At 33.4% G+C, this 19,035-nt stretch overlaps 1 long non-coding RNA gene across 1 annotated transcript in view; it reads left to right on the top strand.

Annotated features, from left to right (window-relative positions):
- Window positions 1–1,881: 1,881 nt before the first annotated feature.
- Window positions 1,882–19,035, top strand: part of LOC129229541 (uncharacterized) — a 227,080-nt gene continuing 209,926 nt past the window's right edge. Inside the window, exon 1 of the long non-coding RNA XR_008581104.1 lies at window positions 1,882–2,028. This is a non-coding gene — a long non-coding RNA (uncharacterized LOC129229541). The remainder of the gene's footprint in view (window positions 2,029–19,035) is intronic.

The following is a 19,035-nucleotide window of genomic DNA, read 5'->3' as shown; positions in this document are numbered from 1 at the left end:
TTCAAGGAACTGTCTCTGATGGGAATGTATATGTTTGCTTTGTATTCACAGCCATATTTTGGCTAAAAAAAATGAGCTCAAAGACTTTTTGATTTGCCCTCGTACTACAGTTGAGTCTCGAAAATCCGAGGTAATTGGGGCTCGCCCCAGCTCGGGTTATTGAAAACTCGGATTATCCGAAAAATAATTTGGACTACCTAAGGACATGCGCTCTTTACTTAATTACGGTATAAAGAGGAAATATTGTTGTCTACTCTAAAAATTCATCACTCAAATATCAACATAAAATTATGTTTTAATTAACCCAAAACGTGTTTTGATGTCTGCGCGTTCTTGTGTGTAAACTTGACGTCAACGAAAAACTGCCTTTTGATCGTCCTCCGAATAAGTTTTGATGAGTTTTGTCATGACATTTGTTTCTATGCGTGAGCGTACGTATGTACCTCAAATAATACAAAACCGTTAGTCATGAAAGAATAAAATGTCGTATATACGCTTCGTACAGCGTCAAGTTTTGCACTTCGCTTTTAAATCGCAATCGGATATTCCAAAAAAACTGTTCGTCCTTTGAGGCAAAACAATGTTTTAATTTCAAGTCATTTTTTGTGTCAACCAATTTTCTACTTTCTCCAAGGCTTACTTAATCTAATCTCTAACAGTCAAAGTATATTTCATGTTACTTGGCAAATGTTATTGACATAAACCTTTAATTTAATTTTTATTACCGTGTTTTATATTGTTAGGAAAGTTCTACGTCGCAAAATATTTCAATTTTCAGATAAAAACATATTTGTCTATAAAAGTATACCTTAAAAATAATAACAAAGCATCTCGGATTAAGCGGAACCTCAGATTTTTGAGACTCGGATTTTCGAGACTCTACTGTATTTTACTAAATAGTATGCATGCCACATGAGTCTCTTTGGTTATTTTCGAAAATTGGATCAATTTAAGGATTTGAACTACCTATGGTAACAATTAGCTCGGATTTTTGAAGTTTTACTGTTTACTGTAATGAAAAAATGTATATAAAATTTCATTCAATGTAATAAAAAATGTATAAAAATTTCACCTTCAATGTAACGAAAATAATTATAGAAAATTGCCAGTCGATGTAATAAATAAAGTATATCATACTGTGACATAGCACACGCAAAATTATTTATTATAAAAAAAATAGAAATAGTGCTTGACAGTGATAATGTATATAAAAGTTAATTGTTACTTTTCTCCCTCAATTTCATAATCATACATACTAAATTTTGTCTACGATGAATTATTGGCTTTAAATTTAAACTCACAAATGAAAACCGCTGGTTAGTGTTTTCGAATTTCATCAAGGGAGGAGGGGGGAAGTGCAAAGAATTTATACGTAATGCAAATTTATCAGATAGCAGCAAAAATCACGCACACTTGCATGTAAAAACATTAATTTTTCAAAGCCTGGGGTTTGCAATTGAACGCCCTAAACGACGAGCCTGGAAAATCCCTTAAATCTTGCGCAAAATTATTTTAACCAATGTTAGAAAAGAACTCATTTTTATTCCAAGAAATCTCATTTTGGTTAAGAAATTCTTGCTTTGAATCTTCTGCGACTTTATCAAAACCTTAAAATAAAACAAGTAAATAAACAAACTCACGTAAAAATTATTTTTACTTGATATCCACCCCGGTGATGTAATCGATTTGTTTGGTATGCAGAGCCATCTATCGGCAGAATCAAATACTAAAAAGAATGCTATGAGATTCAAGTATTCGAAAGGTAGGATGGTGAGAGAGGATTCCTAAAGAACGTCAGAGGGGGGCAGAGTCGGTAGGTGTGTTCTAAAGGAGCAAACGACGCCGCGTGCTAGAGCGAAGGTAGACTTCGTTGCGGCAGGACAGATTATTTGTGCGCGTTAATCTTTACATACGGCCTGTGTTATTGAAACTGGAATTGAAAAGACAGTGATAAGTGTTTGCGATGTACCGCAAAACAAAGAACAATAGAAACTATTTCGGAACATAGTTCTAACAACGTTTTATATGGTAAGTTGCACCTAATATTGTGATTTCACTTTGAAAAATATAAACATACCAGATTATACACGAAATATGTTCATTTGGGTTGCGTATGAACAGTATGTTAATACATTTACATTTTTCAATTTATCACATGAGTATGACAATAACCATATGTACTTTTTGCAAACATTGAACATTATAAATATTTCAATATAATAAGCGTTTTTTTTTTCTTAAGTTTGTTTTAAAACAGATTATAAATTATTGTCTCAAGTAATATAGCATATCTGCTACTTATCCTTAATTCTTGCTCAAAAAATACTTTTCGAGCTTTTGTTTACATCCATTTTGACACCGTCATTTGTAAACTTAAACAACAAATTAGCGGTAAAAATTCATACATTTAATGACTAAAATAGTTGAAAATTAATTATGAGTCGAAATGCATTCAAATGCAGTTTTAAGACGTAAAACGAAGTACAAGCCGCATTTGAATAAGATTGTTTACGAAAACGAGAACACATGGCTTAATGATTCAATTGAACGGACAATGAAGTTTATAGAACGATTTTATTATAACGATACCCAATTAGAATTTATAAGACCCACCGTTAACAGACGACAATAGTAAACAGTACATCTCAAAAATTTGAAAAAGCATAATATCGATTTAAAATCTAAATTCAATGCTCTTGCCATAAAACTCGCAGGAAGTAAATTTACATAAATGGTGCGTGGTAGCGCATAATTGTTAGTTACGAAAAATCATTAAACTTTCAAAATTTAGAAGACATTCAATCAAACCTAAACGATCTTGCTGAGAATCCCGCGATTTCCACAGGCGACGAAGTAACAAATTTCCTCTTTCCGTGATTTTCACGTGGATGACGTAATTTGAAATCATTATTCTGCTGTTTCATTATTTAAGTGTCAGTAATAATTTTGAAGACATTCTTTCAAACTTGAACGATCTCCCCGAGAATCCCGCGATTTCCACAAGCAACGTAGGAGTAACAAAATTTGTTCATCGCGCGATTTTCACATGCATGACATTTTTTTTTCAAACCCTTATCCTGCTATTTAATCTTTTAAATGTCAGAAAAAGTTTTGAAGACTTCTCTCAAACTTTAATGATCTCACTGAGAATACCACAATTTCCACGGGCAACGTTGAAGTAACAAAAATTGTTTATTCCGCGATTTTCACGTGCATGACATAGTTTGAAAACATTCTGCTATTTCATCATTCAAGTGTAAGTAATAGTTTTGTAGATATTGTTTCAAACTTTAACGATCTCGCCGAGAATCCCACGATTTCCACGAGCAGCGTAAGAGTAATAAAAGTTGCTCGTTCCGCGATTTTCACGTGCATGACATAATTTATTTAAAACCCTTTCTCTGCTATTTCAGCTTTTAAATGCCAGTAAAATTTTGAAGTCGTTCTCTAAAGCTTTAACGATCTGGCTGAGAATACAGCGATTTACGGGCAACGTAGAAGTAACAAAATTTGTTCATCCCGTGATTTCCACGTGCATAACGTAATTGAAAACCGCTTATTCTGCTTTTTCATCATTTAAAGGTCTGTAATGCATTTTCTAAAGTGACCGCTCCAATTCCATTGACCGCTCGTTCAATTTACAAGTCCCATATCTCCTCCTAATGTAATGAAGAAAGGGTATCACCGAAAGTTTGTAATTTGTTACTAAAAAAAAATAATAAAATAAATAAATAAAAAAAAATCGTAATAGATCTCGATGTATGTTGGTGTGAGGAATGAAAAGTCCTTTCCTTGAACTTTGTTACAAGATTTATCATACTAAACGTAGTTTCTACCGTACTAAGAATTTGTGTAAATTTAGTATATATTTTATAACAGTTTGTTTTATGCATAAAACATTTACGCATATTTTTAAGCGACTTCTTACAGATAACTGAACAGTCAGAGAGTAGTGCTACAGTAATACTTTAGACTAAAGAAGCCAATCAAATATTATAAGTTTTTCCCGCATCTTGTAGTATTTGAGAAGAAATCAAGTAAAAGTGGAATTGCGTAAAACTTCTAATTTTATCCAATGCTCCCTCTCTTTTTTTTTTAATTTTTTAGATGTACTACTACAGTCACCGATGAGCGACATTAACATTAGAGCGAAAAAATTAACATTCAACCGTGAAAACTTCGTATTACTTAACTTTTTACAAGTAGCAACGTATCTACTGTTCTTTATCCCTTTTCCATATTTAATACTTTTAATCTAAAAACTTTGAAAAAAAAACGAAAAGAAATGAAGAGGAAAAAAACTAAACCTTTAATAGAGTGAAATGAAGAGAAATATTAGTGAATCCAGTACCCGGTTCAGGTGCGAACTTACCTTCCATTTTCAGTTTCTTTCCGGTGTAAGAATGAATAGGGGCACAAAAGCGTGGAGCGCGTGTAATGCGTATTGCCAGATATCCAGTTCTTTTAATTAAACTATTTCGCAGTGAAAATTAAATTTCCAAAAGCTTCATGCATATATTTATTAACAAATATGTCTTAAGTTAGACGTAAGGGAGGAGGGAGAGGAAAATGCGACGAAATGAACTACATGACCTGCTTATTAAATTGTAAATATGATTGCTTTTTATTTCGCCATTTTGTGTTTCTTCCAACTCTTCGTTAAGCTCCATAGAGCTTATTTCTTATTTTTCTTTATATGAGTGAAATAAAGATTAGTTTTTAATTTTCGGAGAGAGGGGCTTTGAGTTTATTTTCACAAACGGGCTGCTTATGTCCCTCTATTCTTCGTGATATGAGTTTTGAGTTTGATTCGTGAGTACTGTTGAATTAATCTGAGAAAAATCTTGAATGAAGTAATTAGCTTAGAACAGTGGTGTTCAACCTACAGCCAGTGGGCCGTATTGGTCCCACGAAACTGGTCCATGTGACCCGCTACTATGTTCAATGTTAGGAATTGAAAATTATGTTCTGGAGTGTTCCAAAGCAAGTGTTCATCATTAATCGCTATTTGGAACGATTGTTTGCAAATTTAGAGCCAAATATACAAAAATGGGCTTCTAAAACACAATTGAAAATTTTCGCATTACGAAAAAGATCAAATTTTAACAATAAAACCAATTCTCGATTTGTAATTTTTTTTTTCTTTTCCGTGGTTCCCCATTTTATTTAAAAAAAAAAAGTTAAATATACAGTTCATCCGGACTAACCAGGTTCAAACTCAATCCGGATAATTCGGGTAGTATGGGTATTAAATAAAACACATTCGTAAATAAGCAGACTTTGCTTTTATTACAGCAAAAAACGATGCTTTGTAACAAAATTGCATAGGATTGGTTCTCGCAAACAATTTATCATTTATAGTTCAGTTGCAGCGGTGTTGACTGACACACCAAATACGCGATGTTTTTTATTAGATTTTTTTATTTTCAGCTGTGCCATGTGTTTAGTGACACTCCTAAGGTTAAGACAAATTGATTGACATAAGAATCATCAAAATTGTTCAAGGCGTTCAGCCTCTACAACGCCATATAGGAACAAACATACATACATAGACTCATGAACACATTACCTTCCTTTGCGTCGCTCACGCGCAGTCAGGTAAAAATGTACACCACGTTTTTCATTTTAACATCACGCTTATACAGGGTAACGACTCACCTTAAAGAAAAAAAATCTTAAATTTCAGTGAACCAAAATTTGAACCGTATTTTCTGGGATCTAATACATAGATATCAATATTTATAGTGTTTTAGTTTAGCATCTTATTTTGAGGATTTTTCATGCTCTGATTTGGATTTTACTTTTAATCTAATGTCGGTTAATCTTGCAAACTATTTTGGGGTTTCTTAATCTTCTTCGAAGACTACTGAAAAAATTTCGGCCTTATGTGTTTGTATGAGAATTAATGGCAAAAATGATGACCGAAGTATAGAATATTATTCATTGGGTTCTCCGCTTCTATGACAAATGAAAGACTTGATGTTTTTATTACGAAACAGATAATCAACGATTAGTTATAGGTCTGCGAACAAATACCATGAACAAATTGTCCAAAAGTTGTTCAACCTCATATCTCTTTGAGAAACAGTTTGCTTGACAAGACTGTTTCTGTTTATGAAGTGTGTATGTGTACTTAAACATCTATGCAAATTTCTGAAGTGAAACAGGTTTTGGAAACCTAATCTATATCGATCCACTTTATCCGTCAAAAAAGATTTTTCCAGATTTTTCTTTTCATTAATATAGCTAAAAGTTCTTTTTTTTTTTTTTTTCCGATTATATCAGATATTGATTGTTCTGAAATTTTTATTCTATGAAGTTAAACTGGCATATTTTTAAAACATGAATATAAATTAGTTATAAAAACTTCTTTCACACTTTTTGCTATTTTTGGAAAACTCTTTCTACCAAAATTCTGTTAAATGAATTTTACAGTATATTGCATGATTTATTATAAAATTACTGATACAATTGTAAAAGCGGAAATTAATAACCGAAATCTCGAGAGTTGTATTCATTTTATGGTGAAACCGGAATATTCTGTCACTACTTATTAGAATGTTATTTTATGATTTTGTTTAAAAAAAAAAAAATCCATCTTCATTGTTAGCTGCATAGCAATCTCCAGCGTAGTGACTAATCCAGAACTTTCTCCTGGGGTTGAGGGTTTGGATATAAGTAAGTCCTTAAGTATATACATATTGTGGTTACAATGTTAAGCATTATGGCACAAAACCAAGGGTTCTGGAGATGTTACTCTGAGACGAAATTTCAAGCCTGTTGTCAAATAATTTGAAGAGTAATAATATGTCCAATAATACGGACTAATATTTTTGAAATTGATATTTCCGACGAAAAAACGATGAAATATTAAACAAGCTTTATTGAAAAATGTTCTCCAAACAAGAATAAAACATAATATAAGCATTTGAAAGATTAAATATTTTTTTTAAAAAATGAGAAAAAAACCCCTCGCTTTTGCGGCGAGAATCCGTGGTTGGAAAAACGAGCCACTTTCTATCTCCCCAGTCCCTATATGTTAATGTTTTCAATCCAAAGACGAAAAATAATTTCACAAATAATAATAAGCAGAATATAAAGAGTCAACTTCAAAAAAAAAAAAAAAAAACAGTAATTTAATAAATTACTAACCGATTAGCAGCTGTTTAAAGCTTACGTCCGGTGCACCAGATGCCAGGTTTGAAGGGGTTACAAATCTGTCGAAGATACAACATTTAAACTAATTAAACCAGTTGAGGGTCGCGAACTACGAATTTGCTAGAGATTTTTCAATAGGCCATGACCTCAATTTTGGAAAACAGAATGTAAGAGAGTTTGCGACATAAACTCCTCCGTACTGATGTATCGCGTTTGAGAAGGTTTCATCTGCAGTTGTTCACTAGTAAGGGGTTATGAAAAGGATTAAATTGGAGATTAAAGACAACAAAGCTGTTTTTCTGCATATACAGGGTGTATGAGTACAGCATTTGCATACTTTCAGGGCAGATAGAGAGTAGATAATCACATAGCAATGCATGGTCGGAAACGCTTTCTTGACACGATAGTGACGACACAAAGCACAAGAAAGACAGGGCACGAATAGTTGTCTCACGAAGTTTTTGTCTGCATACGTGGTGAGTTTTTGTTGCTACGTAAACCGAAGCATCAGATGCATGTCAGCGAGCTCAGCGATCATGTAATGTTCCATCCTCCTACCAGTCTGTCGGCAGGTGAAATGAAGCTTCATAGCGAGCGCGGCAACAAAAACCACGAGGCGCATTCACCGTCATCTGATGCTTCGGTTTATGCAGCGACAAAAACTTACCACGTATGCAGACAAAACCTTACCAGCATTCTTCTTGTATTAAAAATAATATGTTTTCTCCTCTTATTCGTGTCTTGTCTTGTGCTTTGCGTCGTCACTTTCGCGTCAGGAAAGCGTTTCCAACCATGCATTGCTATGTGATTTCCCAACGTCTAAGTGTACTCTATATGCCCTGAAAGTCTGTAAACGCTGTACTGATACACCCTGTATAATATGTTACTGTGAAAGTCCGAAATCTGATAGATGTCGACATTCCTCGATTTCAATCTTTCACAGTAACACACGCACACAGAGAGGGAAACCTCTATTTTACGTTTCTCAAAGGACTGGGTTAAAAAAAAAAGTAAAATACGGGGAACACATTGAAAGCAAAAATCAAATAGGAAACACTAAATTTAGTGAAGATGACTTTTTCAGAAGGTATAATATCTATATTTTATGAAACCAACATTATTATAGATATTATTTCAGATCATTTTGACACATTTAGTTGCGACTCCTGGGTTGAAAATAGTCCAATAGTGGATTGCTTTTTAGTCATTGAGTTCAAAGTAATTGCAGCAGCATCTTCTATTATTGAAATACTTTGCAAGTTTTTTTCCTGATCTTTATGAAAAAGAAAAGTCTTCTCCACTGTTCGTAAGCCCTTCAATGCTACATCGAATCGCTGTGCTTCAAGTTCTGCATGTTCATCGTCATTGGTGGACGAAAATTCCAGTAGCGTTTCTGTTTTCATAGATTAACTTTCAACGACGGTGAATGTATTCTAAAAAACACAAATGCACACACACACACACACACACATATATATATATATATATATATATATATATATATATATATGTATATATATATATATATATATGCATACATATATATATATATATATATATATAATGGGTATATATATATATATATATATATATATATATATATATATATATATATATATATATATATATATATATATATATATATTATTGCTTATTTTATAACATTTCTTTTCTTTTTTTTTACTTTACAGAGGAAACGAAGAATGCGGGAAATTTATAATTAAACAAACTTACAAAATGGAATTATTTAACATTGTTAGTATTCGGAAAAACTTTGACCAGAAAAATAAAACGGAAAATAGAGGAAAACGTAGATTGGGGGGGCGTAAAATCGGGGTTTCACTGTATCTATACATTAGATAGACAGATATTGTCTGTAGTCTTATAATGCGATTTTATATTTTCTCATATATACTAAAAAGTACTAACTATCTATCGAGTATTTTAAATTGCATCAACCTTTTCTTATTCAAAAACGGAAAACGATACACATTCCCGTATTCTGTAAAAGTGCTCTCTTAGCTTTTCATTTTAATCAGTCGCTTCGTGTGATTAATGGTTTTGAGGAATCACCGCTTGAAAAGCGCAATTCTTTCCAAACTGCTCTTTTTTCAGCAAGTAAATAAACAAACAGAAATCTTTATACTGAGAAAAAGCGAGTGGAGAGTTGTAGAGTTCATTTATCATGGCTTACTATTTCTACTCTTTCCAGTGCTTAAAGAAACAAGAATGCAGGATTCCAGTTTCATTCTTTTCACTTCTTCCATTTTGTGAACTTTTTAGAATAGTCAATTTAACAACTGCAGTTTTGCTAGACAGCTAATTTGCTTTAGTTATGCAAAGTGTGCCTTTGGACTGTTATAAATTACATAGTTTGTTTAAGGATATATACAAGTCGAAATAGTGATGTAAGTAATGAGGGAGTGTATGAATATGAGTGTTTGTTTCTGAAGCGATCGCATTTGAGGCAGTGAGAAGCAAAGGGATGCAAGTGACAAAATTAAAAATTTGGAGATAACCAGCACAAATGGTAGGGGAACCTCTCCTCTGTCTTGGGCCAAAAGATAGTATCACTAACCCTGGTAGATGCTTCTCTACACCATGATTCAGAAAAAATAAACAATGAAAGCCTACCCGAGATCTAAACTTCAAACACTTTTTGCTCAAAACTTTAAAACTTCCACTTTCATCTCTTTGGTTCTCATTGCCTAATAAATGAAATAGACGTGGTAAAATTTTAGGTTATTTCTCGATGTTTTCTGACCCCTGCACTGTACGATTACCTTCTCGCTAAAATCGGGAGTACAGCGTTTTTTATTTCGGAACTAAGTTTTTCAGCAAACACAAACTACGTACATTAATAAAGTAATTCGCAAGTTTTGTAACAGTCTAGATTGTGCATCATACAATAAAGAGAAAGCCTATCGGATAGATAAAAGTGATTGTATTTGTGGTGTCCATTTGAATGTTGGGTATGTAAAGGGTGTCCCAAAATTAACGCAAGATTTGAATTTGCCACAATTTTTGCTGTGAATTGTTGGCAGCCACGGAAAAAGAACAATTTGACAGCTGGGAGTTTAGGGTTAGTAAAAATAGAGTGTTATGCTATTATACAGCCAGCGAAACAATTCAATCACTGCATAAGGAATTTCCTGTTCGTGTACTCTCTCGTTTCGGTGATATGAATTGTACCCTAGATCGTGTGATTTTACATCATTAGACTTCTCCCTATGGGGTTATTTGAAGTCAAACGTTTATGTCAGCAATCCCACAACCACCTGCGCATTACCTAATTGCGATATCGAGCGCCAATAACAGTAAATTGCTTGACCCGCCCAAACTTTCATTATTTTTCAAATAATTGTTCGATAATGAAAACGCATTATAGAATCGAAAACGCTCCATTTGTAATAACCCTAGACCCTCAGCTGCTAAATTGTTCTTTTTTTAAGATTGCCCACAATTTATTGCAAAAATGGCGGCAAATTCAAATCTTGCGTAAATTTTGGGATACCCTTTACTTGCGATGATAATCGACCATTTGCTATCAAAACTGCTTATACGCTGCTATATCATTAGTAACAGTAATACTATATTTGGGCAAACCTAACCTGGCAGCGTCATAATGCTGTGATTAGAGAAACGGAAAGCCTTCACAATGGTTCCATGTTATGACTGCACCAGCTATGATTTAGGAGTCTTGGATTAGTTTTTACATCCCTTTCTAACAGGTCATTCACTACTTGCCAAAGATACGACGCAGCTTCTTGGCGATTGAGACGCACAACTCAATTTGCAGAATGTTTCACTTTCATCCTAACCCATCCATATATTTGAAGCCTTTTCCTTCAAATGAGCAATCATCTATTTCGTGGGGAGAGGGAAGACTCAATTTTTAATGTGATTACCATGGTATATTTAAATGCTCAGCGACTGTAAACTGGTAGTGGAGTATCATGCAAAGCATTCCACAAATCATTATCCAAACTCTGAATATGCAGTTGTTACGTCAGGCATAGTGGAAGACCTCCGGCAATTGCCACCTCATCTAAGACACATTCAATCCCACCGACTTCTAATCCTCCACCCCAGGCTTAATTCCAAATTTCGAACCCTAATCGTCCTGTATACGTACCGAAACTCCGTAATTTGTAACGCCTGGATCACCTTAATTCGTCCTTTCTGATATAATTGAACTCGGCGAGTCTCTCTCCTTAACTATTTTCCTTAGCCTCCACCTTGCCAGACAGCGGGCAACCAATTCCCGACGTGCATAAATTCGAGGATTGGCACACATCCCTCCTATGTAGGAGCTCGTGTGCGAGGGGATTTCTGGAGACTTACAGCTCAATTAGAGCCATAGAGGCGTGTGTTTGACTTGATTAGGTGGACCAACTCATTTACATTTCAACTACATATGGCTACCCGCTGCAGAATCGGTTTAAGCGGCGCACATTGCTTCCTTTGAAGCTGTATTTGTGTGCAATGATCTGGAGTATTCATTACTTGCCTGCGTGTCTGTGAGCTTCCATTTATTAGAAGGGGAAGAGTAGCGCCTATGTATATTAATATATTGAATTTGCAGACGAAAGGGTTTAATCCTTTGCCACACATACTTGGGAACGGGCTTGATTACTGTGCATAATGTGGAAGATGTTATGCAACTTTTTTTTGCCAAGCGTTTCTCGTGATGTGTTAGAAATAACCGAAACTACAAACTATTTTCATTTACTAATGTTGTGTGCACAGCTGTCACCTAATTCTTTAGGATAAAAACTTAATTTTTCAGTTCAAATAAAAGTTCTTGCGTTCATTTCTCTTTTAAACAGTGAAATAGAAGCAAAAATGTCTATGTATGTAATGAATATTATTTTCCTTTTTTGTTTTTGTTTTTTAAAAGTTTAACAACGTGTATACTAATGCTTTCCTTTAGGAGACATTTACATGCTATGCAGGTTTATATTCAATCCATTTTTTTTACTATTTTTTATTGTGCAAAATTGAATGAAACATTGGAATCTCAATTATCCGTTGCCCGATTTGCCGTCCATCTCATTATTCGAATACCTTCAGGAAAATTTGCTTTCCCCCAACGCCACTGCAGTAAATCATGATGTCGGTTCCGTTTGGGAAACCTTTTTGAGATGTTAAACACAAAGCCATAACAGCTTTTCTCACTTTACACACACGGCTACACTATCTCCTAACTGTGACCGTAAATATCTTGCAGTATAGCCTATTGAGGCTCTTGTGCCAAAAAGCTCAATAGAACCATAACTATCGGGGATTATGATAACGATATATTGTTGTGTTTTTATAGTGACATTTTTAGTAATAAATGATGAAAGCGCAATTGTATATACATGATAAAAATGTGTAATTAATTATAAAAGAAACTCCGTAGTAGTAATAGATTCGATTTTACTTACTTCCTTGCAGTTCAAACTTAAACAAAAATTAGAAAATAAGGCCAAACATTTTTTTGTTCTTTACTTTAAAAATTCCTAAAAAGTTTCGAAGGTTAACGTTTTTCAATGTTAATTTTATACCCTCATTTATAAAAATCAGTTTAAAAATTTAAATGCATAGTACGCATTCTATGAAAAACTTATTTGCAATTAAATGGACTTATATCACGTTTTGTATAAGAGGGTTCAGTAGTTTTCTTTACTTCTTGAAACATTCATAAACCTTTTGTGGGAAATTGATCTTTCACCTATAGACACAAGCAGTTCGCACAAAAGTTTCCAGACATATTGACCCAATGTGTTTTGTTATTATAATTCAATTGAGCTGTATACTCCGCGTTATATTTTTCTTCTTGTATAATCAATATTTCGAGGTTTATCAGGTTCATAAAAGTTTTGCGTGAACATTCTCTTTTGCATCCCCAAAGCTTCTGTTCACGTAAACATTTAATAAAATCCTTCTTCGGGATATGCAATGCTGGTTTATGAAAAATAAACGCTCGCTAAATTAGTGCAATTTTCATAATTAGTAAAAATGGAATGTTTTTACTAAACTTTCGATCTTATGTCATCTATCTTAAATGCTTCAGCTAAATAAAGCTTTCTAGTTTTATTCATTAGTTGTTCAGTAAATTAGAACTAGTAAGGCATCATTTTAAAGATGGCAAAGTTGGTTGGAGAGTCGTGCTTATAATACGAAGGTCGTGAGTTCGAATCTCTATGGGCCACAGAATCTATTTTTAATGTGTTTGTTTTTCAGCAGAATCACTATCCAAATTTTCGTGAATATAAAACTTTAACACATGGCAGAATCCTGGGCTTTAATTCTGTCGTTAAAGTAACTACACAAGACATGAATTTTAACATGGTAACTCGTAGTATAACATTTTAAAGTTATTTCTACAAAATAGAGGCATCAATTTTAATTTATTTTGCTGCTTTATTACGCATTGCTGTAATGTATAGCATTTTGAGATGGAAGCCCATTAACTGACCTGTTAATAGCGTCCTTCTAATAAGCAAAGGTCATGGAATCGATTCTAGGCCAAAAAATATAGTTTTTGAATGGCTAATTTTTCTCTGCTGAATTCTGGTCCAAGTATTAATGAATATAAAAACTTAACACATTGGGATATAAAAAATATGTGTAGAATCTAAAAGCGAACAAAAGCACAAACATAAGTTTTAAAAGAGAAAAAAAAATGTGAAAAGACCCGCGGATAATCCGACCGCCAATAGTCAGGAGTTTACTGGTAATTCTAAACCATTTTTGGTTTTTCATTGAAATTAGAAAAAGAAAACCTTTATTTTACGTGGTAAATGGCAGCATCATGAAAGTATATTTTTTCCAATAGCCGTTTTTTTAAGTAAGACATCGTTTTAGATTTTGTTTCTCCTCTAGAAGGGAAAAACAAACAAAAAAAATAATGATATTTTTGCTACTATTTAAAAAATAACTACTGGGTTTTTTAACACCTTCTGTTGAACTTTAAAGTTTCGCACGAGACAGCAAGTCTAAACGGTTTTTTATAAGAAATGTGTATTAAAAGAGCAACACGAAGTGATACTTTTGAAACCCCATGTAGAAAGTTTCTAAATAACAACATAGCAAATGCAAATTATTTGAAACTAGTGGTACCCGCACGGCTTTGCCCGTAATAGAAAAATTAAAAGGTCTTTTGGTTCGCCTGTATATTTACAAATAATTTATGGTGAATTTTCTCACCAATTGGCTTTTACCCATGCTACGGTTCCACGTTATGATAATTTCGTATCTCGCCAATTGGCTTGTGCCCATGTTACGGTTCCACGTTATGAAAATTTCGTAATTTATTCCTCCATCTTATGATTGTTTTGTTCTTAAAATTGGAATAGAAAAAGAACCACATCGAATTTTCGAAAAATCGCTTCGAGGTGCACACACCTATGCTACAAACTAACTTTGTGCCAAATTTCATGAAAATCGGCCGAACGGTCTAGACGCTATGCGCGTCACAGAGATCCAGACATCCTACAAACATCCTCCGCACAGAGAGACTTTCAACTTTATTATTAGTAAAGATGAAACTTGTAAACCATGAGTTTTCTGCTTTCAGAAGAGTCATTTTTAAGATTAAAAGTTTTAGACACACACTGAAGGTTGAAGTTACATAGAACCACTCCGCCTGTTCTAGCAAAACACGCTTGCTTCACATTTTACTAGTGCCTTCTGCGCTAAAATCTGAAAACGTTCTTTCTGAAAGTAATTCTTCGAATCTCTGTAAATAAGAAAAATTAAAACTTAAACAAACTAGAATCTCTCAAGTAATAAATACAGTTATAATTATTCTAATAATAAGCTGAACATAATGCTTGTGGAAATTACAAAGACACTTAAGGGAAATATCATACACATCAATATTTAAAACCTCTATCAGATCTTGCCTTAAAAATGGAAGCAATTGGCACTACTATGCTTTTACGCCAAAGGAAGTTTCATTATCTATCTTGATGAATAACACTTACGGTCGTAATATCTTTTGCAATCGTCACATCTATTCCGTAATCATCTTCAATTATATTTCTGCATCCTTACTACGTTAGAAATCTTATCAGACATTACAGAAGCCCTACAATCAAAAGTGTTATCTAAATTTAGGAGATTTAAAACAATACGTGTAATTGCTATCGATGACAATTAATGGTGTTAATTTCCTCCTTTTTCGAAAACGTTCAACGTTGAAATTTGCATGAAACTGCGAATTTTCTGTCTGATTTTGGTTATATGCTATATACGCCGAATCCATGGTTTAAATATTTGGTAGTTTTTTGCATTTAAATTACATTTAACATTTAAATTACAGTTTTATTTTGCATCTTAGTTTGCAGGGGAGATGGGGGTATACAGTCATGGGGGGGGATAGTAAATGATATTAGTACTTTATGTTTTAAAGACATTCTTTGAATTTGTAGGAAGAACTAAACTTTTTTCTCTTCTGGCCACTTAATATCTGAACCTCAAAGCCTGACTAACGTCAGTCCCATTACCATTACTTTGTAGTAGACCATTAAAACGTTGGTCTGGGGGTATTTAAGGATTTGGATTCGTCCACTTATAGCTCAGGTAAATAATTACAGTAAAACCCCTCCTAACGGACACCCCTCAAAGGCGGACACCCCTCTTATGCGGACAATTTTTAATTCCCCAGTTTCAATGCAAATAACATTATTAAACCCCTGTCCTGCGGACACCTCTCTATTGCGGACACAAAAATTTGTCCCGTTAGTGTCCGTATTAGAGGGAGTTTACTGTATAACTTGTTTCTCTTTCTTCCCCTTTTTTTTCAGAATTACGTTGATTTGGCTTAATGTGAAATAAGATTCTACATACAATGCAGTCTTAATAACCTGGAAATCACCATTGGCATTGGCCTTGTCCTGAAATACAAATATGTTAGTAGTTTGATGGATAAAATGTTGAAACACTCGCACATTGGTTTAGTGATGCCTTTACGCAAAATGAGTACACTTAAATTGTTATTTTCCTTTTTCCGTTTGTGTTAAAGACTATAAGGTATGAAGTTTTTAGAATTAAATTTATGAAAAAAAAAGCACTGCTATAGTTTGATTTTTATCTCTTCTTTTACTTATTAATTGAAAAAATCAAACAAATTGAAAAATGACCCGCTATTATAGTTTAATTTATGTATGGTTTTAAATACCTTTCCTTTTATTGTCGGTTGTTTTTATCTTTCATAAAAAATTTTAAGCTGATTTTTTTAAAAAAATACAGTTGAAAAATAATTAATTCGGAAAAAGAACTGCAACACACTGTTTTGAGTACTCGGATAGGTTAATAAAATAAATAAAAATAAAGTGCGACTCGTTGTTTTGCCAAAAAAGTACAACATTCCTTGAATAAAAATCAAATTTTACTCACTTTGCCTGCATTTACGTTTAAATACTGTTCGAAAAGGATGCAATACCTTTCAAAATTCACTGCATTGCAAAAAAAAAAAAAAAATCTTCCTTTGAATATGTAATTAAATCATAATTTTGTAGCAATATTGTAGTTGCATTTTTGAGTACTTAATGACCGAAGTACAGCAAACTTCCGATTATCCGTGGAATAGGGTGGGACGATAACCACGGATAAGCAATTTTGCGGATAATTCGTAAATTGGTTAAAAATGATATAGTGTAGGCAGTATCTTAAAAAATTCCATGATATTTGCCTGTATTTTTACAGTATCTAAAACAAGAACAGTGTATGTAAACGAGCTGATGTGGGCCTCACATGACTTCCTTTTACTCCAATTTAATGTCATTTCCCCATTATTGGTAATTTTAATGCGATTCAATAGTTTACTCTCTAAATATCACCAACAGTAGCCAAATTAAAACCAGATTTTAAAAAAAAATGTTAAGTTTGTCGCCAAGTTGGCGACAAAACTTGGCGACCATAAGACTGGCGATATATCGCCAAATTGTAACACCACTTAAGTTTACATCGAAATTAACAATGATTTCCCCCAAAAAAGAGCAAAACACCCCCTTAGGAACACCCGAATGCAATCAAAAGAAAAGGTGCACAACTAGACCCCACTAGGAGTCTACACACCAAATTTCAACTTTCTATGACATACCGTTCTTGAGTTATGCGACATACATACGCACATACGTACATACAGACGTCATAAGAAAACTCGTTGCAACTAACTCGGGAATCGTCAAAATGGATATTTCGCATGTCTATACGTTCTTAGACACTTATCCACGTGTGATCGAGTCTAAAAAAAAACTCATCATTCATTCGGGGGTGAGCAAAATGGAAATTAAGGTCGATTTTTAAATGAAAATATTTTAGCGAATACAATACTTCTTTTTTTGTAAAAGGAAGTAAAAATGCATGTAAAAGCTAGAAAAGGATCGCTCAGTATTGGAAACGAATTACATACATACGCGAGCAAATCGTGCAAGCAGATTAACTGCGACGGATCAAGCTAGGTTGCACCAAGAACGCAAAATTAAGTGTAGAGGAATTTTTTCAAGACTGGGGGGTCCGAGTCATTCATTTATGCACGTAAGTAGTGCAAATCTGAAAATTAGAAGGTGCGGTAGATCTCAAAATCAGTAAGGTTTAAAAACCAATAAATAGTGAATATCTAAAGTAGTGAGTAGTGTAGAGTTAAAAGTCGGGTTTCAACTAGTCAGGTTTCGGTGACCTTAAAATGTTTGATATTATTGGAAGGAAGGGGAAAGAAAGATAGAGGAATGTCTAAAAGTATATTTTACGCTTGTCAAGTTAAAATGTGTGCATTTGTCTATATTCAGTTAATCATTGCCGATTTTTCTTTTTTAGAAAGCGTGAATGGCCTCGGATATTACGTCCCGCGGATAATTGAGAGTTTACTGTAGTTGCATTTTTATTGGATTATGCTGCGTTTTCGTCTTTGCAGTTAGGAGCTTTTTGTAGCTCAAAATATTTTTTGCTGAACTGGATTTATTGTTTTTATATATAGTAGAACGTTAAAAATCCAAACTAATTGGAACATAGGTAGTTGGGATTTTAAACGTGTTCGGATTTTCGAAAATAGCCAAAAATATTTTATTGGGAAAATAGTATGCCAGTTGATCAAATTAAATATATAATGCAGTGCGTACTCGTATGTACATAATATACGTCACAATACAAAATGCTACCATTTGTATAATTACAATTGTTAACAAAATTTAACAAAAATTAACTCTCTTTGTTTACCAAACATATAGGAAAATCTATTAAAACTTTATGAGAGTGTGTTCGGATTCCTGACCTTTTTGATTCCTGACGTTTGGATTTTCGACGTTCTACCGTATAGAGTATATTTGAGTACAATGTTAAAACTGGATATTTTCCGTTAAAAAATATATAAAATAATTTGCTTTAATTTGAAAACATTTTTCTTGCAGATCAGTAATAATATTTCAAATCAGAACTTTATATATTCCAAACTTTTTTCAAAAACTATTATCTCAACATTTACCTTCCTGTTTATCAGTATTATATTTAGATTCCACAGTATTAGCATATGATGCTAGGAGGAAATATACATCAGTTCTGCTGACATACCTACCTCTATAAATTACTGTTTGCCTTCGCAAATTTAACTATTCCCAGCTTGATTGAGTAGGGTTACATTTCCATGTGTTAGAACAGTTAATATTAGTCCATTAAACGTACTTATGTATGTGTGACTGAATGCAATGATTGTGTTCTGTTTACGATAATCTTAAGTAAATCTTAAGTGAAACTCCATACCGATGGTTTTCCGAGGTTTTATCAGATATACTTGACACGCAAGTTATCCAACTTATAGCTTATTAAAGTGAAATTCACTATATATACGCGATATTGTCGGTGCGAAGATTGATATAAGCCTTAAAACAA

Source organism: Uloborus diversus, chromosome 9, assembly GCF_026930045.1.
Source record: "Uloborus diversus isolate 005 chromosome 9, Udiv.v.3.1, whole genome shotgun sequence".
In the NCBI taxonomy this organism is placed as follows: Eukaryota; Metazoa; Arthropoda; class Arachnida; order Araneae; family Uloboridae; genus Uloborus; species Uloborus diversus.
Note: the sequence above shows the minus strand (reverse complement) of the source record. Positions and strands in the feature narration are given on the sequence as shown.